This window comes from Salvelinus fontinalis, unplaced genomic scaffold, assembly GCF_029448725.1.
Source record: "Salvelinus fontinalis isolate EN_2023a unplaced genomic scaffold, ASM2944872v1 scaffold_0676, whole genome shotgun sequence".
Classification (NCBI taxonomy): Eukaryota; Metazoa; Chordata; class Actinopteri; order Salmoniformes; family Salmonidae; genus Salvelinus; species Salvelinus fontinalis.
The window spans coordinates 30,001-43,461 of NW_026600885.1; the positions used below are offsets into that span (position 1 = coordinate 30,001).

At 51.3% G+C, this 13,461-nt stretch overlaps 3 non-coding genes and 4 pseudogenes across 3 annotated transcripts; all 7 read right to left on the reverse strand.

Annotated features, from left to right (window-relative positions):
• The window catches only part of LOC129846984 (U2 spliceosomal RNA), a 171-nt pseudogene extending 153 nt beyond the window's left edge, over window positions 1-18 (reverse strand).
• A 2,486-nt stretch (window positions 19-2,504) lies between these two features.
• On the reverse strand, window positions 2,505-2,621 carry LOC129847014 (U5 spliceosomal RNA). Its single transcript, XR_008758350.1, has one exon. It is a non-coding gene; the product is annotated as a U5 spliceosomal RNA (small nuclear RNA).
• A 372-nt stretch (window positions 2,622-2,993) lies between these two features.
• Window positions 2,994-3,164, reverse strand: LOC129846985 (U2 spliceosomal RNA; annotated as a pseudogene).
• A 2,490-nt stretch (window positions 3,165-5,654) lies between these two features.
• On the reverse strand, window positions 5,655-5,771 carry LOC129847015 (U5 spliceosomal RNA). Its single transcript, XR_008758351.1, has one exon. It is a non-coding gene; the product is annotated as a U5 spliceosomal RNA (small nuclear RNA).
• Window positions 5,772-6,148: 377 nt separating this feature from the next.
• Window positions 6,149-6,315, reverse strand: LOC129846995 (U2 spliceosomal RNA; annotated as a pseudogene).
• A 6,092-nt stretch (window positions 6,316-12,407) lies between these two features.
• Window positions 12,408-12,524, reverse strand: LOC129847016 (U5 spliceosomal RNA). Its single transcript, XR_008758352.1, has one exon. It is a non-coding gene; the product is annotated as a U5 spliceosomal RNA (small nuclear RNA).
• A 361-nt stretch (window positions 12,525-12,885) lies between these two features.
• LOC129846981 (U2 spliceosomal RNA) lies at window positions 12,886-13,057 on the reverse strand (annotated as a pseudogene).
• Window positions 13,058-13,461: the final 404 nt, after the last annotated feature.

Consider the following 13,461-nt stretch of genomic DNA (forward strand, 5'->3'; position numbering starts at 1 on the left):
TTTTTTTATAAAATATATTTATTACCATCAAAAACCAACAAAAAATCTTCCAATCTTACATCATTTTCAAATTATATTTCTCTAACCAACCAAAACCCTATCCAATAATTAAACAATAACAATAACCAAAACCAAAAAACCTCTAGGGGAGCATCTTCCCTCCCCTTATCTCCCATCCACCCATAAACCCAACAATCCCAATCCAAAATTGTCACTCAGGACCCTCTCCCAACACCTGACTCCCTCCCCTCATTTCCCACCCAATTCCATTAACTGGCGATCCCGCTCCTCCAGAGGTGTTAGAGAAGAAAAAGCAGAAGAAAAAGAGGACGTCCCCGAAGGTCCTGCCCCCTCTCCCCCCACCCCCCCCCCACCATCCACAGACTCCACTCTTTTCTCCCTCTTCTTTTTATGCAATGGCGCCAAAAGTTCGCCTTTCTCCCTTGCCTTATCCTCCTCCTTATAAAGAAAATTCCGCCTCAACCTATCCCTATGCTTCCTCTCACATTTTTCCAGCTCCCTCCTAAATTCCCTTTCCCCCAACATCTCACCCTCCAGCTTCAATATCGCAAAAATCCTATTATATTTCACACTCCCCCAGGTCCTTATCATCCCTTCCTCCTTCTCCATCTCAAACATTTTTCCTACGATCAGCCTTTTTGTTTCCTCTACCCTTAACGCTTCTGTTTTATGTGATTCCACCGCTCCCTTCCCCTCCTCTTTCCCTTTCTCCTTCCTTTTCTCTCCTTTTCCCTCCTTCCCCTCCTCCCCCTCTACCCCAACTTCCTTTCCCCCAGACAAAACCTCCTCCCTAACCTTCTTCTCATACTCCTTTATCACCCTCTCCAATTCCCCTACCTTCCAGCCCTTTACTGGCCCCTTCTTCTCTACCCTCTCCCTCACCATTCTAAGAACTTCGTTTTTCTGTCCCATGTCCAACTCCTCCTCCTCCATTTCTTCTTCCTCCTCCTCTCCCTCTGTCCCAACCCCTTCCCCTTCCATTTCGACCCCCACTCCTTCTGTCCCGACCACCACCACTCCTTCTGTCCCAACCACTACTCCTTCTGTCCCAGCCACCACTCCTTCTGTCCCAGCCACCGCTCCTTCTGTCCCGTCCCTCTTCTTCTCTTTCTCCTCTTCTCTCTCTGGCTCCTTCGATGCCGTTCCTCCTCCTCTGCCACCACCTTCTTCCCGCTCCTCTTCTCTTCTACCCCCATCCCCCGCTCTCCCCCCAGCTGCAGACGCGTATGACCTTCGCCTTGCCTGGCAGTCCCTCCACAGGTGCCCTAAAGAGCCACACCCGTGACATGTCTTCTGCTCTGCACAACTCCTCCCCTCGTGCTCACCAGATCCGCAGTATCTGCATTTCTGAACACTGCACGATGCTTGGATATGCCCATAGGCCATACACCGCCTACAAAACTGAGGCTGACGGGCATAAAACAAAGTCCCCCTGTCAGCCCCCAGGGAGAACATCGCCGGAGGATGGAGATATCCACCCAGTCCCTTCGAGTCCTCCCTGAGGAGAGCCTGGAAACATCTCCTCCCATTCCAAAATCCCAAAGAATCTTTTTGCCTTCTTACTGAGGAGATGTTATCCAGATATCTCCCCAGAAAGGCCCTCACATCTTCATCCTTTACATAAGGATTATACATGTTCACGGTGACCAGCCTAAAATTGGTTTTTGCCAGGCTGGTCACCTCGTAGTGGCACAGAGGCCTCTCCTTGCCCATCTCCCTCGCCCTCTTCAACACCTCCTCATGCTTCTCTTCTTTGTAGAAAGCCACCTCAAAAGCCTTCTCCCTTTGATTTTCTTGGAGACACAACACATCCTTTACCTCCACTTTCATCGCCTCCATCAAAATTCTTCTCCCAAACATCTCCCTCGAGAACTGTTCCATCTCCTTTTCTCTCCATGAAAATCTTAAGGTGTTGGCCAATCCTATACCCGGGACCGATCTGTTCTGAGAATCTTTCTCCATTTCCCAACCAATAACCAAAAACCTCGCCAAAAGAGAAAAACCTCACAAAAAACAACAAACTTTCCTCCCTCCTGACTTCCTTCGACCTTCTGACTCAGCGAGCTGTGGGGCACCTCGGTACCAAGCTTGATCTGAGCCAAAAGGCCGAGAAGCGATAACCCACAAATGGTACCCTGCAGCCGCCGGGCACCCGGGGGTCTCGGCAGACTTTGGCGGTTTGGCAAAAGGTGGCTCCTCCCCCCCAGCCCCCCCTTCCCTGGCGACAGACAGGCTGGTGTTTTTTATTTATTTTTAAAGTCGCCAATGCGTCTTGAAGTCACTAGCTCTTTACGCCGCCTAGTGCGACGACGACGACGACGACTATTTGTTCAAAGCCCGGCAAATACGCCAGTCGTCCGTCGGGCTTGCTTGAACTCAATTGCCCTTAGCGACTAGTCAAACGCATGAGCAACAAGTCTCTGCTGCGGCGGCGGCGGCGTCATCAACATCTCTGTCAATTTCTCTTGAAACAAGATATAGCGGGCTCTGCCAGAAGCAAAGCCCTTCCAAAAATACTTTGAACTCATAAGTGTTCCTCTCCACGGAAGTCTTTAGTAAAAGGCGAAAGGCTTGTGCGTAATGAAGAGAAACCAGAGTCGTGTGGAAGTCAGACGTCGGGGCCCGAGACACACTCTGTGCACTACTAGGCTGGGATCTCGCGGGTGGGTGGGTGGGTGGGTGGGTGGTCGGTCACCCAACCCACTCTGCCTACTTTTCCACGGCTGTGTGTGGGTAAAAAGTCACAGACAGACACAGACAGACACAGACAGACAGACAGACAGACAGACAGACAGACAGACAGACAGACACTCACTCACTATCCTGACCAACGTTTTTTTTTTTTTTTTTTTTTTTTTTTTTAAGTAAAATGGCGGGAAACGGGGGAACCCACGAAGAGCGCTTCGCCCTACTTTCACTTTGGATGTTTTTTTCCCCTTGCTTTTTTCTTTCCTTGACAACGGGAGGAATGTGTGTGTTGCACCGTTCCCGGAGGTACTGCAATACCGGGTCGATGCGTGGAGCGGACGGAGCAAGCCCCATTTCCGACTCCCTGTTCAAAAAATCCATTTAATATGTAGTCCCCCGATGGGGGACGTATCAGATATTAAACTGATAAGAACAGATTTTTTTATAAAATATATTTATTACCATCAAAAACCAACAAAAAATCTTCCAATCTTACATCATTTTCAAATTATATTTCTCTAACCAACCAAAACCCTATCCAATAATTAAACAATAACAATAACCAAAACCAAAAAACCTCTAGGGGAGCATCTTCCCTCCCCTTATCTCCCATCCACCCATAAACCCAACAATCCCAATCCAAAATTGTCACTCAGGACCCTCTCCCAACACCTGACTCCCTCCCTTCATTTCCCACCCAATTCCATTAACTGGCGATCCCGCTCCTCCAGAGGTGTTAGAGAAGAAAAAGCAGAAGAAAAAGAGGACGTCCCCGAAGGTCCTGCCCCCTCTCCCCCCCACCCCCCCCCCCCCACCATCCACAGACTCCACTCTTTTCTCCCTCTTCTTTTTATGCAATGGCGCCAAAAGTTCGCCTTTCTCCCTTGCCTTATCCTCCTCCTTATAAAGAAAATTCCGCCTCAACCTATCCCTATGCTTCCTCTCACATTTTTCCAGCTCCCTCCTAAATTCCCTTTCCCCCAACATCTCACCCTCCAGCTTCAATATCGCAAAAATCCTATTATATTTCACACTCCCCCAGGTCCTTATCATCCCTTCCTCCTTCTCCATCTCAAACATTTTTCCTACGATCAGCCTTTTTGTTTCCTCTACCCTTAACGCTTCTGTTTTATGTGATTCCACCGCTCCCTTCCCCTCCTCTTTCCCTTTCTCCTTCCTTTTCTCTCCTTTTCCCTCCTTCCCCTCCTCCCCCTCTACCCCAACTTCCTTTCCCCCAGACAAAACCTCCTCCCTAACCTTCTTCTCATACTCCTTTATCACCCTCTCCAATTCCCCTACCTTCCAGCCCTTTACTGGCCCCTTCTTCTCTACCCTCTCCCTCACCATTCTAAGAACTTCGTTTTTCTGTCCCATGTCCAACTCCTCCTCCTCCATTTCTTCTTCCTCCTCCTCTCCCTCTGTCCCAACCCCTTCCCCTTCCATTTCGACCCCCACTCCTTCTGTCCCGACCACCACCACTCCTTCTGTCCCAACCACTACTCCTTCTGTCCCAGCCACCACTCCTTCTGTCCCAGCCACCGCTCCTTCTGTCCCGTCCCTCTTCTTCTCTTTCTCCTCTTCTCTCTCTGGCTCCTTCGATGCCGTTCCTCCTCCTCTGCCACCACCTTCTTCCCGCTCCTCTTCTCTTCTACCCCCATCCCCCGCTCTCCCCCCAGCTGCAGACGCGTATGACCTTCGCCTTGCCTGGCAGTCCCTCCACAGGTGCCCTAAAGAGCCACACCCGTGACATGTCTTCTGCTCTGCACAACTCCTCCCCTCGTGCTCACCAGATCCGCAGTATCTGCATTTCTGAACACTGCACGATGCTTGGATATGCCCATAGGCCATACACCGCCTACAAAACTGAGGCTGACGGGCATAAAACAAAGTCCCCCTGTCAGCCCCCAGGGAGAACATCGCCGGAGGATGGAGATATCCACCCAGTCCCTTCGAGTCCTCCCTGAGGAGAGCCTGGAAACATCTCCTCCCATTCCAAAATCCCAAAGAATCTTTTTGCCTTCTTACTGAGGAGATGTTATCCAGATATCTCCCCAGAAAGGCCCTCACATCTTCATCCTTTACATAAGGATTATACATGTTCACGGTGACCAGCCTAAAATTGGTTTTTGCCAGGCTGGTCACCTCGTAGTGGCACAGAGGCCTCTCCTTGCCCATCTCCCTCGCCCTCTTCAACACCTCCTCATGCTTCTCTTCTTTGTAGAAAGCCACCTCAAAAGCCTTCTCCCTTTGATTTTCTTGGAGACACAACACATCCTTTACCTCCACTTTCATCGCCTCCATCAAAATTCTTCTCCCAAACATCTCCCTCGAGAACTGTTCCATCTCCTTTTCTCTCCATGAAAATCTTAAGGTGTTGGCCAATCCTATACCCGGGACCGATCTGTTCTGAGAATCTTTCTCCATTTCCCAACCAATAACCAAAAACCTCGCCAAAAGAGAAAAACCTCACAAAAAACAACAAACTTTCCTCCCTCCTGACTTCCTTCGACCTTCTGACTCAGCGAGCTGTGGGGCACCTCGGTACCAAGCTTGATCTGAGCCAAAAGGCCGAGAAGCGATAACCCACAAATGGTACCCTGCAGCCGCCGGGCACCCGGGGGTCTCGGCAGACTTTGGCGGTTTGGCAAAAGGTGGCTCCTCCCCCCCAGCCCCCCCTTCCCTGGCGACAGACAGGCTGGTGTTTTTTATTTATTTTTAAAGTCGCCAATGCGTCTTGAAGTCACTAGCTCTTTACGCCGCCTAGTGCGACGACGACGACGACGACTATTTGTTCAAAGCCCGGCAAATACGCCAGTCGTCCGTCGGGCTTGCTTGAACTCAATTGCCCTTAGCGACTAGTCAAACGCATGAGCAACAAGTCTCTGCTGCGGCGGCGGCGGCGTCATCAACATCTCTGTCAATTTCTCTTGAAACAAGATATAGCGGGCTCTGCCAGAAGCAAAGCCCTTCCAAAAATACTTTGAACTCATAAGTGTTCCTCTCCACGGAAGTCTTTAGTAAAAGGCGAAAGGCTTGTGCGTAATGAAGAGAAACCAGAGTCGTGTGGAAGTCAGACGTCGGGGCCCGAGACACACTCTGTGCACTACTAGGCTGGGATCTCGCGGGTGGGTGGGTGGGTGGGTGGGTGGGTGGTCGGTCACCCAACCCACTCTGCCTACTTTTCCACGGCTGTGTGTGGGTAAAAAGTCACAGACAGACACAGACAGACACAGACAGACAGACAGACAGACAGACAGACAGACAGACAGACAGACACTCACTCACTATCCTGACCAACGTTTTTTTTTTTTTTTTTTTTTTTTTTTTTTAAGTAAAATGGCGGGAAACGGGGGAACCCACGAAGAGCGCTTCGCCCTACTTTCACTTTGGATGTTTTTTTCCCCTTGCTTTTTTCTTTCCTTGACAACGGGAGGAATGTGTGTGTTGCACCGTTCCCGGAGGTACTGCAATACCGGGTCGATGCGTGGAGCGGACGGAGCAAGCCCCATTTCCGACTCCCTGTTCAAAAAATCCATTTAATATGTAGTCCCCCGATGGGGGACGTATCAGATATTAAACTGATAAGAACAGATGATTCAAAGCTTTTATTCTTACATTTCAACCATTACATTGTGAAAAATTCCACTTCTTTTAACATATTATCTGCCCATTTTCAAAAAACAAAAAAACAAAACTTGTAGACATTATACAACTCATCTGTTTTCAACATAACCTTGACCTCCTTTCTCTCTGGTTAGAGATATACCCCCATCACCAACCCCCAGTTGTCCATGGTACTTCAGCACCAATCCTGTAAACTCACGCCATCAGTAGGTTTATGCATTCCCCATCCCAACCTACTTTCTATACCTTATCTACCTACCCAGCCCCAACCCTCCTTTCCACCTCTCTAAGGCGGCATGGTGGCCCCACCTCCTCTCCTCCCTTCTTATCCTCCCCCTCAAATCACCCTCCACTCTCCTCACTATTGTCTCCACCCCCCAGTCTGCCCCCGACTTAACCAGCCCCTGCCTGGCATCCCACAGCCCTTTCTTAAAAAGACTAATTATCAGCCATAGCAAAAAACGGTCTCTACCTAAACCCCCTACTCTCCCTACCCCTCTCTCCACCCTCCCCCATGTCAATACAAAACCCCCTTTCACTCTCCCCAGCAAACCCTGAGCCCTGGCCCACACTACCCCTGCGAAAGCACAGTCCCAGTACATATGGCGTATTGTCTCCTCCCCACCACAAGTTGGTCTCGGGCACTGGGGGGACCGCGCCAAACTATGCCGATGCATGATAGATCTCACCGGCAAGCACCTGTGGAGACTTAACCAATTTAGATCCTTAAGACTATTGTCTAGACCCCGCGCCTGTATGTTCTCCCAGACCACAGCAGGGGTTCCCACAACAGGGGGTGCACAAGCGTTCCGTCTGACCTCCTCATACAGGTGTCTGTGGTCCAAACCTACTCGGGCGACTTCAACCTCGGGATGTGCTCGCAGCCACTTCGCCGCATGGCTGAAGTGCCACGGCAGCTGTTCAGCCCGAGGACCCGTGTTGGACCACACCATTATGCTTCTCGCCTGGTACGAGAAGAACACCCGCAGGAAATAACCGGAGGGATGAATCACTGGATTCGCGAGCTCCCTCAACAAAAACGAAACAAAAATCGAGTCCAGCTTGAGTGGGAAATGTGGAACTCCCCTCCCACCCTCCCCGATGGTTGTGAGCATGCGTGCCCTGGCGACATATTCATACCTGCCTCCCCACATGAACTGGAACACGAGCCTTACTAGCCCCCTCCTCATGCTCGCTGGCAATGGATAGATGTACGCCAAGTACAGGAGGGAAGGCAGTACATCCACCTTCAGGACCAGGACCTTGCCCAAGAAGGACAAGGATCTGGTCTTCCACATTGCCAGCTTCCTCTGTACCACGGCAACTCTCTTGTTCCAGTTCAGTGCCGCGGAGCCGGAGGTCTCAAAAAGGACCCCAAGGATCCTCAGGGCCCCATTACAGAGATATAGCCCCCCAGGCACATCCGTCCTGCCCCGCCATCTGCCAAAATACTTTACAGATGACTTGGCGAGGTTAAGGACCGCTCCCGACGCGCGGGTAAAGTCTCCAATTATGGCCAGAGACCTTAGCAGGCACGAGTCCTTGCATAAAAACAAGGTAGTGTCATCGGCGTACTGTGTCATCTTAACACACAGGCCGCCACTCCCAGGGACCAGCAAGCCCTCTACCCCCGCGTCAGCCCTAATGGCAGCCGCTAGGGGCTCCATATAGAGCACGAAAAGGAGTGCCGAGAGCGGGCATCCCTGTCTGACTCCTGATGAGAGGCCAAACACGTCACCCAGATGGCTGTTAATGCTCACCCGGCACCCCGCTCTCTCATACAGAGTTTTGATCCACTTTATATAGCGATCACTAAACCCTAACCTCCCTAATACTCTAAAAAGAAAAACCCTACTGACACGATCAAAAGCCTTAGCCTGATCAAGTGCCGCTACCATCAGAGGTAGGCTTCTATCCTCAACCCAGGCGATGGAGTCCCTGATCAGTTGGAGGTTCCACCTAATGGAACGGCCTTCCACCCCACACGTTTGATCCTCATGGACAACGTAGGGAAGGGCTGTGCGCAAACGGTCTGCCATGACCTTAGCTAGTATCTTATAGTCTACACACAGCATGGTCAACGGCCGCCAGTTGCTAAGGTCGGCGGCGTCTCCTTTCTTATATATAAAGGAGAGCACGCCTACGGCCATTGACCTGCCCGGGACTCCAGTCTCGAGAACGGCCGTCAGGACTTCGAGGACCACCGGTCCAAGCATACCCCAAAACTTGAGGTAAAACTCAGCCGGCAGCCCATCCATCCCAGGCACCTTCCCTTTCCCCATCCTCTTGAGGGCGCTCTCCACCTCCTCTAGTGTTATCTGGGCCTCCATCGCCTTTCTAATGTCCTCCGGCACTCGCCGGGACAAGTGTTCTAAGAACACTGTGCCCTGCTCTTCTTCTACTACCCTCTCCTGGAAAAAACTCCGGAAATGGTCCGTTGCTATCCTGACCATCTGCTCCGGCTCCCTAACTACCCTACCCTGTCCATCTCTTACCCCATAAAAAACCTTTCTTTCCTGCTTTTCCCTAACTGATTTGAAGAACCCTGCAGAGCAGGTCTCATTCTGCTCTATAAACTCAGAATGTGCACGCTGCAGGAAAGCACGGGCCTTCCGCTCGTGCACCTCCCTGAGCTGCGCCTTGAGGCTGGTAGCACGCTCCACGTCCATCGAAACACCGAGGTTACCGGCCTCGTACTCTAGATCGAGTAACCGTTGGAGCTGCTCCACCTCCCTTCTCTCCTCTCTCCCTTTCCTCTTACAAAACCTAATAATAAACACCCTAATTCTTACCTTAACTACCTCCCACCATTCCAACACCCCTCCACACATTGGCCTGAGACCCTCAAGCCCCCGAAAAAAAACTGAGAAGGCATTTACAAAAGCCCGCTCCTCCAGGATATCCCGGTCTAGCTTCCAGTACCCCCTACCGAAAAGGCAGACAGGCGCCTTGACCCATAGGAGAACCCCGTCGTGATCCGAGAAAAACACAGGCAACAGACGCCCAGACAACAACCCCAAGGACTTGGGCAGAAAAACATAGTCCAGCCTCCGCTCGACCCCCCGGGAGTTACGCCACGTGGGACCTGCCATCGCAGGAGTAGCTTTAAGGCCTCCATCCACCAGACCATGGCTTGCCATAAGTCCTTTGATAGCCGTCACACTACTATCCCCTACCCCTCCTAAATCTACGTTGAAATCCCCTCCCACTATCAACACTCTATTTGTGGCGCACAGAGGTGCCATACTCTCCACCATCTCCCTTCTCTCTGGCCTCGTCTGTGGTCCGTACACCCCTATAATCCTAAGTCTAAAATCCCCTAATGCTATGTCCACCCCCAGAACCCTGCCCTGTATTACAACGTACGTGCTTTCCACCCTCACCTCCCTTGTCCCAAACAAAATCCCAACCCCTGATGAGTGGACACCCCCCACACTCCACACCGACTCCCCTTTTACCCACTCTTTTTTAAACTTCTCTATATCCCCCTCATCCCTTAAATGTACCTCCTGCAAGAAACAAAAGGTAAAACCTATGTTTGATAAACAACTAAAAACAGCAGTTCTTTTAACAATGTTTCTTAGTCCTCTAACATTCATGGTCATTATCTTAATGTTTGCCATGGTTGCACCCTAAAAAACAAAAAAATCAAAACGGTGCAGGGCTCAGGTACTCACCCCCGGTGGGTAAAGGTCCTCATCGAAGTTCAGCCCTGGGCTAGCATCCTCCGTAAAACCCCCAACCACCCCACCCCCCATACTGCTCTCCTGGGAACCCCAGGACGCTGGGAAAGGGTTGGGGATGATGGGTCCCAGCGTCCCAGAACTAGCCTGAGCCACCTCCTCCCCCTCTAGCAAAAACATCCCCTGGGACGACCGGTTCTCATCCATCTGGAAAAGCTGGAAAGATGGACCCTGCGAAGGCACGGGAGCATCCTCGGCATTACTTACCAGCTCCCCAACCCCTCGTACATCCACGGACACAGGTTCTTGACCCTCTATCTCTAAGACCACCCCATCCACTGCATCCCCCCCTTGAGCCCCCCAACACGCAGGGAAAGGGTTGAGGCTGTGGATGGGGGGTCCCGGCGTCCCAGAAAAGGCCTGAGACACCCCATCTCCATCGGGCATACCTAACACTTGTGCCCCCCGGTCTATCTCCATCTGGGTGAGTGGGAGAGATGAGACCTGCGTTAACATGGGGGTCCCCTCTGTGGCACTGTCCCCATTCGATCTCACACCCCCACCCCTCCCCTCCCCTCCCAACCCATTCTGGCCTTCTCCCATCTCGAGGGAAGTCCTCTTCTTCTTTCTCCTCCTCCGGGCCTCCCCCGCTTCCAGGATCACCCCTGTCTCCTGCAGGGCCTGATGGGCTGTGGAGGCGTCCCTCTTTATTCTTGGTGTGTCAGGCAAAGGCGAGATGTACCCCCATTCCTCCGTCCTCGCTTGTGGGGTCTCAATCCCCTCTTCCATCCCCCTCATGATGTCCCCCAAAAAAAACTCTTCTATGGGAGCTTCATCGAGGGATGAGCCCAGCTCTTCCATTACTCTACCCACCTCTCCCGACGACCCTCTGACGTCTTGAGTAGCCGTTTCCATCTGGGTCTCCTTTACCACCTCTAAACCCACCAAGGCTCTTTCCTCCAAAGCTCCCTTACCCCCGTCTTTTGTCTCAGGCTCGTACCGGGCTTTCTTCTCCGATTCCCCCCTCACCATCCTCCTTGCTTTATCTTCCGGTCCTTGACCTAAATCCCCTTCTTCTGTCCTTCTCTTCTCCTCCGCGCTCTTTCCTCCTGCCATCCTTCCCCCAGCAGCCGCTGCAGCATATGTTTGTTGCCTCGTTGGGCACTCGCGAAGCAGATGCTGTTTACTGCCGCACCCATGACACTCTTTTGGTGCCGTACAATTTTTAGCCTCATGTCCCTCCGACATGCAAATCCTGCATTTTACCTGCCCACATGAGGCTGTTCCATGCCCATACTCCCTGCATTTCCTGCAGAAAGGTGGCTGTCTTGCATAAAACAGCATGCCTCTATCCGACCCTAAAGAAAAAACCGCAGGAGGATGCAAAAAACCCTCAAATCCACCCGGATCTTCCCTTAGGAGCACCTGGAACTGGCGGCGGCCATTCCAGAAACCCAATGAGTCCTTAACATACCTGGCTCCCGATGTCACATCGCAGTAGCGCCCCAAAAAAAATGCCACCGCCATATCCGACACGTGTGGATTATACATGTGTATATTTATTGTTCTGAAGTTCCTTCTTGCCAGACTCACAATGTTGAAAAAAGACAAAGGTCTTTCCCCCTTTGCCTCCTTTACTTTCTCCATTATCCCATCGCTCTTACTTTCCGTGTAGAAGGTTACATCATATGCCTCCTCCATTGAGTTCCCTTGCAGGCACATCACATCTGGGACCTTCAAAGATAGCGCCCCCATTAACACGGTCCTCGCAAAGGTGTCCCTCGGCATCCTTACTTCTCCTTCTTGCTTCCATGCAAACCGTATGGTGTTTTTTAAACCTGCCCTCGGAACAGACCCTGTGTTCCCACTACCCGCCATATCTGTATGGCTGTAGTTTAAGTTGTTTCAAGGAAATTCGCGCAAATTCCAAAAAAACTCTCTCAACGCCCTCCTGCCTTCGACCTTTGATCCAGTGGGCTTTGAGGCACCGCGGTACCGAGCTTGAAACTGGGCCAAAAGGCCGAGAAGCGATAACCCACAAATGGTACCCTGCAGCCGCCGGGCACCCGGGGGTCTCGGCAGACTTTGGCGGTTTGGCAAAAGGTGGCTCCTCCCCCCCAGCCCCCCCTTCCCTGGCGACAGACAGGCTGGTGTTTTTTATTTCTTTTTAAAGTCGCCAATGCGTCTTGAAGTCACTAGCTCTTTACGCCGCCTAGTGCGACGACGACGACTATTTGTTCAAAGCCCGGCAAATACGCCAGTCGTCCGTCGGGCTTGCTTGAACTCAATTGCCCTTAGCGACTAGTCAAACGCATGAGCAACAAGTCTCTGCTGCGGCGGCGGCGGCGTCATCAACATCTCTGTCAATTTCTCTTGAAACAAGATATAGCGGGCTCTGCCAGAAGCAAAGCCCTTCCAAAAATACTTTGAACTCATAAGTGTTCCTCTCCACGGAAGTCTTTAGTAAAAGGCGAAAGGCTTGTGCGTAATGAAGAGAAACCAGAGTCGTGTGGAAGTCAGACGTCGGGGCCCGAGACACACTCTGTGCACTACTAGGCTGGGATCTCGCGGGTGGGTGGGTGGGTGGGTGGTCGGTCACCCAACCCACTCTGCCTACTTTTCCACGGCTGTGTGTGGGTAAAAAGTCACAGACAGACACAGACAGACACAGACAGACAGACAGACAGACAGACAGACAGACAGACACTCACTCACTATCCTGACCAACGTTTTTTTTTTTTTTTTTTTTTTTTTTTTTTAAGTAAAATGGCGGGAAACGGGGGAACCCACGAAGAGCGCTTCGCCCTACTTTCACTTTGGATGTTTTTTTCCCCTTGCTTTTTTCTTTCCTTGACAACGGGAGGAATGTGTGTGTTGCACCGTTCCCGGAGGTACTGCAATACCGGGTCGATGCGTGGAGCGGACGGAGCAAGCCCCATTTCCGACTCCCTGTTCAAAAAATCCATTTAATATGTAGTCCCCCGATGGGGGACGTATCAGATATTAAACTGATAAGAACAGATTTTTTTTATAAAATATATTTATTATCTTCCAAAACCAACAACAATCTTCCAAACTTACATAATTACAAATTATATATTTTTAACCAACCCAAACCATTCTCAAAAAACCTACTAAACAATAACCAAAACCCAAAACCTAATAGTATCTAGGGGAGCGTCCTCCCTCCCCCTCCCTTCTCCCATCTACCCGCCAACACAAAATTGTCACCCAGGGCCATCTCCCGGCCCCTGACTCCCTCCCTTCCTTGCCCTATTCAATCCCATCCCCTGGCAATCAACATCCTCCAGAGGTGCTAAAGAGGAAAAGGAAGAACGAAAAGCGGAAACCCCCGAAGGTCCTGCCACCTCTCCCTCCCCCCTCCCCTCCCCACCCCCTCTCCCCCTCCAGCTGTCCACTGGCTCCACCTTTTCCTGCTTTTTCT